This window comes from Lemur catta, chromosome 3, assembly GCF_020740605.2.
Source record: "Lemur catta isolate mLemCat1 chromosome 3, mLemCat1.pri, whole genome shotgun sequence".
NCBI classification, from domain to species: domain Eukaryota; kingdom Metazoa; phylum Chordata; class Mammalia; order Primates; family Lemuridae; genus Lemur; species Lemur catta.
Window position 1 is genome coordinate 55741663 of NC_059130.1, and position 11557 is coordinate 55753219.

The window sequence follows — 11557 nt, forward strand, 5'->3', positions numbered from 1 at the left end:
ACTAAGTTGCTCAGGCTGGTTTGAACTCCTGCCCTCAAGCGATCCTCTGCCTTGGGCTCCCAAAATGCTAGGATTACAGGTGTGAGCCATCCCTCCAGCCAAAATTCTAAATCATTAACAGGCCTAAGGCCATGCAAGACATAGCTTAAACCACACCTTCAAGCCATGAGTTTACTTAAGAGATCACTTGAGTTTCCATAAATGATCGTTAGTCTCTGATTAACAGATATCCTTACCTTAAGTTAAAACATTCCAAGTCTTTACGCCAAGCTTCATTTCTTTAATCAAATACAAATTAAAGAATCTTTAAACCTACCTATAACCTATAAGGCACCCCCCCACCCTTGAGATGTCTCACCTTTTTAGGCCAAACCAATGTATGCCTTCCATGTATTGACCTCTTACATGTAATTCCTGTCTCCATGAATGTATAAAAACAAACTGTAACTCAGCTACTGTGGGCACATTTTCTCAGGACCTCTTGAGGCCATGTGCTCCGGGCTAGGTCACACACATTCGGCTCAGAATAAACCTCTCTAAATTACAGTTTGGGTTTTTTTTTTTCCATTAACAAGATGTAATTTACCAAATTTAAAGGTCAGAGGCTAGGCACAGAGGCTCAAGTTTGTAATCCTAGCACTCTGGGAGGCCAAGGTGGGAGGATCACTTGAGGTCAGCAGTTTGAGACAGGCCTGAGCAAAAGTGAGACCCTGTCTCTACTAAAAATAGAAAAATTAGCCAGGCATGATGGCGCACGCCTGTAGTCCCAGCTACTCAGGAGGCTGAGGCAGGAGGATGGCTTGAGCCCAGGAGTTTGAGGTTACAGTAAGCTATGATGAGGCCACTGTACTCTAGCCAGGGCAACAGAGTGAGACTTTGTCTTGAAAAAATAAAGGTCAGAAATTGTTATCACTATAAATATGGGGTTTTAGGTTTGTTTTGTTCTGCTTTGTGTATATTGGGGGGGGGAGGGGAGGAGCACAAAAAGATGAAATCAAGTTTTGATTTGTTTCAATTTAAACTGATTCATAAAAATGTGTTGTGCTTTTATTCAAATCCCATACTTTCATTTATCTGGCCACTAAAAGGCTATCTATCTCTATCTCTATCTAAGCTCACAGGCTGTTTCCAGCCCACAAAGGTATTTTGTTTGGTCTACAGGAAGTTCTTATTTAAAATGTTGAGTTAGCCAATTTTTTAAAATCAGATTTTACATAATAATCCAGATTCCTGGCTAACAGTGAGAAATCAGAAGATCTGGCAACACTGGCCCAGATTGGTGGCTAAACAGACGCACTTGAGACAGAACTTCCATTTTCTAGTTCAGCCCAGGCCCAGTCCCCACTTCCTCCTGATTACCCTACCCTGAGGGTGAGTACCAGCTGCCACAAATCATCTTATGTGAGGCCCACTTCAGGCAAGGTTTGGTATTTGCCTAAAACCCGCAGGCTACAGCTAGTATCCAATTCTAACTCCTCCCTGATTAGTGCAGAAATTACAGATGTACAAAATTTCTGCTTGGAACAGAATTTACCAAGTACAAATAATTTATAACGAAAAGAATTTAGAACTAAGTGAAAGAGAAAATGTTTTGTAATAGAAAAATATTTTAAAAGAACTAAGTTAAAGAAAAATCGTACCTTTGTATGTAGGAAGGGGGTGTAGTTGTGTGAGACGTATAACACTGCAGCCCACTTCCCGATTTGTACTTTATTATTGCCTAAATGTTAATATGAAAAATAAACTGTTAAAGCAGAAATTTTAACTCCACTACATTCACTCCACTAAAGCTGTTATACTTGAGTATAATAAATGTATAAATAAAACAGACTATGAATATGACATAGATACATGAAAATTTATTCATTCTTTTTTACTTTGAGGATATGGGCAATTATTTGTTTTTATTGCATATATTTGTTATGGCATTTATTCAGCTAAGACATAACACCTTAGCAAACATTAGCTACATTTTTACATAATATTTTTATGTAGTTACTCTAGTGTCGGATGTGATCAGGAGGAGGGTGCTTACTGTGTACTATTACAAGTGGCATTCTATCATCAATATTGGTGATAAAAGAGAATAGGGATAGAAAAAATATCAAAATCTGACTCTCTTTTTTGTGTAACAGAAATATTAATAGGTATTGTAAAATGAATATAAAGTAATCTAATTAGAGAAATAAGAGTACAGTAGATAAGAGAGAATGGGCTTTGATATAAAACAAGTCTGGCTTCAAATTCCCACCTCCACCACTTCTGTATGTTTTTGCAAATTCCATGACCTATGTGACCCTGACTCATTACCTCACCTATAGAGTAGGAATAAGTCCACTTTTCACTCAGGATTGTTTTGAGGATTAAATGAGAATGCATGTAAATTCCAGGGTGTAGGTTTGAACAATCGGTAAATGCCTAATAAACGGTAGTTGTTGTTGTAACTTGGCATATTCCAGAACTGTCCAACTACTTCTTGGCCAACTAAGTTTTAAAAAAATCATATCTGAGAATAAACGGATTTTAAAAGCCTATTCAGTGGGGTGCCATTACAAGCATCATGGAGACCATTTTCCTGAGACTTTTAATTTTGAAACATTACTTAGATTTGGGTTGGGAACAACCAGTGAAGAGAATGTTGACTGGTGGCATTTCACACCTGTCTGATGGGTTCTGTCCTGTCTCCATAGCTTGAGATCCAGAGGGGCAGCTTTCTCTTGGCCAGCAGCCTTCGGAGAGAAGGGGGTCTGCACCTCCTGTCTTCTCCCTGCTCTGCAGAACTCATTGCAGTGCTGGCTATCGGTTGATCTTAAGATGTAGCAATGGGATTTATGTGTTGCTGGGGAAGTGAAGCCTTCTTTGGCAATGTTCCTAATTATCACCAGCAAGCAGAGGAGGAAAAAAAAAAAAAAGGTAAGAAAAAACTGCTTGTACTGGAATCTACCACCACATTGATGAGCCTTCCCTAATAGCAGGTGTCAAGGGGAGAATACAAACATCTTGCAAACCCAATAGCAGTGATAGTTCCCAGACTTTTGATTTCACAGGCAAGTAAAATTTTAAAAAAGACTGTCATAAAATTGCCAAGTTAAAACCGGACCAAGAAATTACAGTAAAAAATAAACCATCACCATCCTTTCATAAAATGGGAAAAAAAAAAAAATTCTCAAAGAACTCTCAAAGAGGGAAGGAGAATCCAAGTTTTTTCTTTTAAGGCCCCTCAAACTGAATAAACATAGCACTAACATTGAAACTGAAAAGCTTACTGCATTGTCTTTTTTCTTCTCATTTCTCCATGGGCTGGTGAAACTGTCATCATGGACCCACTCTGGAAACGACTGCTTAGGAATGGACTGAGAGGTGGTCCCATCATGCTACCCAGTCCAGGATGCACTATCTCATGGAGGCACCAAAGACCACACTGTGGACCATCTGCTGTCTGGGTCACCACCTTCTAAGGAGACTGATATATCCTTGAAGCTCCTTGTTTGTCTTAACCAATTATGGGCTTGTCAGCCGCTCAATGTTTCAAAACCTGGTACTGCAATCAGTACCCAGCCTTGGCTGCACATCAGTATTTATTACTTGGGAAGTGGAGGGTATTTTCTAAACTAAACTCCACCTGCAGAGATTCTGACTCAATAGGCATGGGGAAGGGTCTGGACATACGTATTTTAAAAATATTCCCCAGACTGATCAGCCAGGGTTAAGGAAAACCATATTTATTTGCATTCATTCTGAATTTATGTTTCATAAAGCTTTAAGGTATGCCTCTTCATTCATTCCTCTGGGCAACAAATACTAATGAAGGGCCTGCCATGCATAAGGCACTAGAAAATCAGCGGAGAACAAGGCAGGTATATCCCTGCCTTCACCGCAACTACGGAGTAATGGAGCATAAAGACAAGGAGGCAAACAATTAAAATACCATATTCAGGCTTACTGGAATTCAGTGAACATCAAGGCTGTCTATATCCCTATCCTTGTCGTTTCATGGGCCTCAATAACATCTTTCAGCTGACTCTTTTCAGATGCTAGAAATCCTAATATTTTATCAGAGAAATAGATGGGCGAGGGACCCTGTGCTCATGAAGCTTCCATTCCAGCAGGAATATCCATACTTTCTAGATGCCACTGCATTGCTCATTCCAGCTCTAGTGGCTTTCCTAAGGTTAGGTGCCCTCGACTTTGAACAAAGCACAGTGGAAACTCAATTAAGACAGTTTTCTGGGGTTGTCTTCAAAATCTCTTTGATGAAGTCTAGCATTTCCTGTCCTTTTTATCTACAAAAGCAAGTTCGGACAACATTGTGAAAATATCTGCAGAGCACTTCCCTGGGTTTTCCCCAAAAAACACCATCCCATGATAATTCCATAATTTCCCTTAATACCCAACCTCATATTGACCCACAAAGAAACTCACCTGCAAATCTTCTGATGACTAATACATCCCCTAGTGTGGTTTCCTTGGAGTAAATCCCCATTGATTAGATATTTCATAATCCAAAAGAGCTTACTGTCATCTGTAAACCTAGAAATTCCACTGTGTGCTCCATCTTTTGGATCAATTATGTAAATAAGACCCAAGGGACCCTACTGTTTCCACATCTCTAAGCAGAGAAGAAATCTTCATCCTTAGCCTTTATTTGTGGTCTCTAAGGCAGATAGATTCTAATGCCCACTCTGTCACTACATGTGTAAACTTAAGTTTATCACATCATTTTCCTGTGCCTGGATATTCTCATCCATAAAATTCAAGGGTTGATCACTTCCAGCTATAATATTCTATCTTTTTATTCAAAATGATACAACTGCATGCTTAATTCCAAGGTGACTTCAACTCTGACCCAGCCTTTGAAAATATAAAAGGACAATATCTAAAGGTTTTCAATGATTACCCCTCAAGAAATCTTACATATTCACAAAATATCCCTTCTTCTTACAGGAATAGCCTTCATCCCCAGAGGATATAAACAGATTTCCCACGTGGACCAGTGCAGAAGCGAGACCAAGCAGACTGCCATCTGGACAGACAACACATCAACAAGGGATTAGGGCACAATGGACATTCATAACAAAGAGGCTGCACATGTTGGCTATGAGATTTGGAATTTTGCTCTAGCACTCCTTCAACACTGAGATAGCTACCATCCAAACCAAGTAATTTACTTAAAGCTAGTTTGTTGGATAGATCTAGAACATTTGGAGAACTTGGCACTAAATCATCTGGGGATGTCTAACCTGCCTGCTTCAAAAGACATCTGAGAATGGTAATTTCCTAATATCTTCTCAGTGAAAATGTGAAATCCAAATTAAGCATGAAATTACACCAATGACAAGTTAAAGCCCACCTCTGGGAAAAAGGTTTGTTTCTAAGCCTCAATCTTCTCTCCTTCCTTAAATGTAAAGCCATAACTAATTAAGTATTTGGAGCATACGAGCAAAAACAAGAAGAAAACGAAGCTTTGCCTGAGTGGGAACCAAGTTCATATGTGGTTTTTGCCAGTTATCCTGTCTACCTTCTCACAAATTTCAAAAGCAACTCTGACTTGGCAACCTTTAAATTTGCATAAAACATTAGAAACTCTCTTTCAGATATCTACACAGAATTACAAAGACTCCAGAGGATGCAGTACAGATTTTAGAAGCTTGCAATAGACACAAACAATTTCAAAATGGCACCTCAGATGCAAACATTTTGAGAGCTAAATGTAATGTGGTTTGGCCACAAGTACAGATTCCTCAAAAGCCCCCAAATTAAGGGCTAATCAGCCCCTGGAACTCACCTCCATCACTCAGCACCCCCAGCTCTCACAGACGATCAGCAGCGCCCCAAACCACTAGGTTACATGTAGTAATAAGTAAGTGACTGAAAGTTTCCAGCAAAGTCATTCTCCATTTCTCTCTGATATATATAATTAAAAAGGCGGAATCAAAATTCAAAAATCTCAAAAGGCCAGAAGACTGAACCAACATAAACAGGATAATGTTGAAAAGTAACAACAACAAAAAACTTCCACTCAACTTCTCAGAAATAATTGCCCAACAAATAGAGGATGCAGCAGTTCATACAGCAAATATCTGGGAGTTTTTAGTATCCATAACCTGACTATCTAATACATAAGTCTGTGCTAGGTGCTGCTTTGAAAAAAAAGGCAATTGTAAGCTTAAGCTGCAAGAAATATACGTTAATGCCTGGGTCTCAGTAGACAGTTGTCCCATTGTACCCTTTTTGACCAGATCTATCTCAATTACCATATTCAATTCCAGACTCTCCATGAGAGACGCTGACAAACGGAGACAAACCATGTTCCATTCATGACTGAAAAAAATCGGAACTAGTTTGCATTAGAAAGTTAATTTAGAAGAAGGGGGCATCATACCCTCTTTGTGCATTTAGAGGGTAGTCCTGTGGTACTGGGCAGCTCCAGAAGAACAAAATCAATGGAACAAAGTTTCAAGGAGACAGTTTCCAGCTCAAATAATAATAATACAAACAGTCCAAGGATGACACATCTTCATAAGTCGAATTTACTGTCCCTGGGGTATTTAAACAAAAGCTACCTAGCAAGTATGAGAATTTACTAAAGTAAACAAGTTAAGGCTGGGTGGTGGTGTCTCACGCCTATAATCCTAGCACTTTGGGAGGCCTAGGCGAGAGGACTGGTTTGAGGCCAGGAGTTCAAGACCAGCCTGAGCAACAGTGAGATCCTGTCTCTACAAAAAATAAAAAAATTAGCTGGGTGTGGTGGCACACACCTGTATTCCCAGCTACTTGGGAGGCTGAGGCAGGAGGACCTCTTGAGCCCAGGAGTTTGAGGTTGCAGTGAGCTATGATGATGCCAGGGTGACACCCTGTCTCTAACAACAACAACAACAAGTTAGACCAGGGCCTCTCTAAAATGCCAATATTACACTGTCCTACTAGCTCATCTGCTATGATTTCCCTTGAATCTGCCTCTTTCTTTTGAAAGACCCTAATCACTTCAGGCCCAAGCCTGAAGTCCTGAAGTCTCCTAGATTGGCTTTCTAATCTCAATGTTATTCTTTCTCAGATGTCAAGAACCTCCTCCTTTCAAGGCCTATTCTGAGATGTAACTTTATTCTCAGAATGCCACAGTGGCATTCAGGTTCACTGTCTAGGGCACCATTTTTTTTTAATTTAATAAATAGTCTCCTGGCTTATTTTTTCTATTTTTAGTAGAGACAGGATCTCGTTCTTGCTTAGGCTGGTCTTGAACTCCTGATCTCAAGTGATCCTCCCAGCTTGACCTCCCAGAGTGCTAGGATTACAGGTGTGCACCACCATACCCTGCCAACCTTGACACTATTGACATTTTGGACAGGATCATTCTTTGTTTGGTGGAGGTGGGAAGGATGCTGTCCTGTGTACTGTAGTATGTTTAAGTAGCATCCCTGGTCTCTATCCACTAGATCCCAGTAGCACCTGCCCCCAGCTATAATAACCAAAAATGTCTCCAGACATTGCTAAATGGCTGCTAAGAGGCAAAACCTCCCCCTGCTGAGAACCACTGGTCTTGATGCAAGTGATTAACACCACTGACTTGTGGTTAAGTTTTCCCCTAACTAGGCTCCCTCTACTCTCCCCTTCATTAGTCATATTTTCTGCTCCAAATCCCTGACTACTGTCAAAAGTCAATTCAGCTTTACCCCTCTCTCCCAACACACACAACACTTTCATCTGGCTCCAAACACCTGAATTCTTAGACAAGTGTGATTGTTTGCTTCTGGTAGTGTCCTTGTGTGTACCTGTCTTATCTGCACCTGTCTTATCTGCTCTCTGTGATTACCACAAAAATCTTCTCCTTCCTTGTTAAGGTCACATAGCACCCACTCTAGTACTCTATTCACTGCTGGTACTAATAAATATTAACTGGTGCTACTTAGAATGTCAAACACCAGCTCCAATTAAAAATAAATGAATTCCCTTACAAACTATCATTTCAAGAACATGTGATCATGAATCCAAAGTTCTGGCAAAATTTTGGCTTTTTTTAATAGCTAGTGCCAATTTACATACAGTACTTAGAATGGAATCTAGTCTAATTTCCAAAATATAGCTAACAAAACAATTTAACTATTTGGACATGATAAACACATCAGAATTTTCTAAAATTAATTTTTTAAAAAAGCTCTGCATAACATTAAGGGGAAAAAGGCCAAGTTTTGACAAAGTTTTTTAAATGCTGGAAAATAGAGCAGGGAGAAAAAGATACAAGTATGGCTCAATACTTTAACTGTTGCATCATAGGCTTCTCCACAGGGTAAGGGAAGGGGGGGGGGGTCACCTAAGGACAGTTTCCTCTCCAACCTTCAAATCTGTTTTAATCAAAAAAAGTTATACACATACCCACTCAATAAAAAAGAGACAAATCTAAGATAAAATGTTCCAATATATAAACAAACTATGCCACTCCAAAATTTTGGAATTTTTTTCCAGCTCCATGGATTACCTAATCATTTTATGGTGGGGCTCTCTAACCTACAGAGCCCAAACACTCCAAAGTCTGACCCCTATTTTAACCACCTAATTTTAATTTCAGATTCTTTCTTATCTCGTACTTGCATTTTAACAGGGATTTAGTCAGTTTGTGTCAAGACAGGAGAAACAAGAATTCCAACCCTGAACTATCTGACAGCAGCCGTTTTGTTCAGTATTTCTGGACTGTAAAAATAAATGTCCGAAGACCCCAATTACTGGTTACCATGCAAGATTCTTCCCCACAGGTCTGTAGGAAGCAGAGGCCCCGGAAGCTTTGCAAAGGAAGGTCTGAATCACTGTCATTCTTGGCACTTGGAGGTAAACAGCCCTTACCACTACTGCAGATGGGAATTCCCTGCCTGTCCAGACTTTATCAATGTCCAGCACAGAACACGTAATAGGTGTTCAATAAATGCCGCCTGAAAGGAATTTTATTATTAAAGCTGCCAAGGAAAGTTTCCAGAAGTCAGCTCTTTACTCCTGTATCTCTTCCAAAATACATCCTCATAGCTTTCCTTGTCCAACAAAAAATATTTTCAAATTCAAGGAGCAGGAAATCTGCAAAGCAACAGGAGCCAAGTAAAAGCCCAAGTGGCTCAAGTTGGGCCCCACATGTAGCTAGGACTCCCTAATGCCTATTCCCCACCTCTCTGCCTACCTCCTGAGTGCTCTCTCCCTGTCACCTTCGCTGTTTCCTTCCCACAACCTTACCTCTCCACGTTTGGCCACACACACCCCAGCTGTGTACTCCTGGGTCCTCACACCCCACCTCTTCATCACCAACAGGGACCTACCTCTCCTCCCCTCGACCTGCAGCAGTTCTTCTTCACTGCAGCTGGCTTTTTAAAAAATCGAAAAATCTCATTTCTTTACCTGCAACGGATACCCCAAATAAAGGGGAACAGAAAGGGGAAAGGCCCTATCACCCCTCCAGTAGCCGGAGGCGATGGTCCTCTGGGCAACCACCCCCAATTCTCTTTTCCAAGCCCCTGGAAAGGATTCGAGCAGAAGTCCCGCTCCCAAGAGCCCACGCCTCCAAACAAGCTAGAAGCGGATTATACCGGTACCCAACCCGGAGATGGCCCGCGGCGGGCTGGGTGCACCTGCGGGCCGCCCGCTCCCTCCCACAGGCGCGGGGGCGGGGCGTGGGCCCTCACCCCCCGCCCCCGCCCGCCGGGCTCCCGGCGCAGCCCACCCGGCGCGGGAAGGAGGCGGAGGCGGGGCGGTTCTGGGGAAGTTAAAGGGCTCACCTTATGGGCACCGGGCCAGCGAGGCCAAACACCAAACACCCACCTCCGGGAGGAACCAGCCGGGCTGTAACCGGCTCTCCCCGCCTTTCCGATGGGGCGGAGGAAGGCGAGAGAAGGGAGCGCGCGCGAGAGGGTGCAGGAGCCAGTCCCCTCTCGCAGGGCCCAGAGCCCGCGGCCGACGCGCCGGCCACTCAGACCGCCGAAAGCGGAACAATCTCCCGGGCCCAGGCGGTCTAAAACCGCTCGTCGCCACCTCCTCCCGACCCCCCTTGTCGTCCCCAATCGAGTTCTCGGTCCCAGCCTCCGCTCGGGCCGCGGGGCCGCGCGCGGAGGGCAGGACGCCTGCGCCGGGGTTGCGCGCCCCGCATCCGGCGCCGCTCCACCTGCTCGCAGCCCCCGGCCACTGCCCGGAGCGATGCACACCGACCTTTTGGGGCAGCTCGGCCGCCAAGCCAAGGCTTATGCTGAGGCGGGAGGTGGCGGCATCACCCGCGGCGGGCGGCGGCTGCACCGGGACGCGCCGGGGCGGCGAAGGCGCGCTGCGCCCTGGACCCTGCTCCCGCGGCCCCGCCCGCGGCTGCCACCTCGAAGCGCGGCGGAGGAGCCGGGGCACCACGGGCGGCGGCAGCGGCGGCGACGGGAGCAGCAGCACATGACTCTGTAACGAGGGGAATTAGACAAAGCGTAACATGGACTCCGGGCCCGTGCAGGCGCTGCAGCTCTGGGACCAACCGCAGCCGGCGAGCGCCGGGACTGGCCCGGCCGCAGCCAATGGGGCGGGCCCGGGCCTCCATGTGATTGCGAGCGCTTTCCCCGCTTGCCCTGCCAAGCAAGCCCAGGGTCGGGGCGCTTCCGCAGCCGGGCGGCCGGCCGACCGGAGGGGGCTGTGTGGCGAGGGAGGTGGCTCGGGGCTGGGAACTGGCGGCGAGAGGCTTCTAGATGCCGAGCAGGTGCTTGGGGCGGGGAAGAGGGGCAGCCGTACATCGCCGTCGCTGTAATACCTGTCTGATGCCCCCCTGAGCAGGGCTCGGTGCCAGGCAGGCGCTGCTGCCAGTTAGGTGCGAGGCAAGCTCAGGAAACTTTGCCCCTCCTGGGCGAAGGAGTCTATCCTGTCGATTAAAAACTCGGATCTTAAGACTTGGATGGGGGGGGGTGGTATGTTAAAAAGTCATTTAAGCGCGCTCCAAATCGAAGGAGAAAGTACTTACCTGGGATTTGGAGCACACAACTATATCTTGGCATGAATAGTTTCTCAACTTCATTTGTTCTGGGATTAAAGCTATATTGTAGAGTCAGTTCTTGTTTTCATCTGAGTCTGCCCCTTTGTCCCCATTAATTTTCGTCAAAGATGTCTTAATAACTGAAGCAGGCAGATGAAAATGTTATTCTGAGCTAAGAGGGATTTACAAACTGATAGTGCCCCTCCTTTTTTGTTTGTAAGATTGAAGTTTCTGTGCAGTCTTTTTCGTGGGTGGGGAGAGGCAGGGACCAAGACCTAAAGTAAGGCAGGATGTTTGGAATTACTTGGTTCTAACAAAACAAATGGTTCAGCCCGATACTTCATTATCTCCTTTCGTCTGAATCCATGTGTTTCTGTGAACCATGGGAAGTCTCATCTGTCTTCTACCAAGATCTCTCCATGTCAGCAAACATTCAATCAACATTTACGCTGCTCTAAATGCTCTTAATAAGCATGCTGCACAAAATGTTAGATAGGAAGGTGTTGGTTCAGATATAAAGAGGCATTAAAGAGAATGGTTTTCTTTCTTTCTTTCTTTCTTTTTTTTTTTTTGAGACAGAGTCTC

General features: G+C 44.1%; 1 protein-coding gene across 1 annotated transcript in view; it reads right to left on the bottom strand.

Moving 5' to 3' along the window:
* The window catches only part of LRRC8D (leucine rich repeat containing 8 VRAC subunit D), a 111439-nt gene extending 101655 nt beyond the window's left edge, over positions 1-9784 (bottom strand). Inside the window, exon 1 of the mRNA XM_045547566.1 lies at positions 9753-9784. The gene's annotated coding sequence lies outside the window, so the exon portion shown is untranslated. The remainder of the gene's footprint in view (positions 1-9752) is intronic.
* Positions 9785-11557: the final 1773 nt, after the last annotated feature.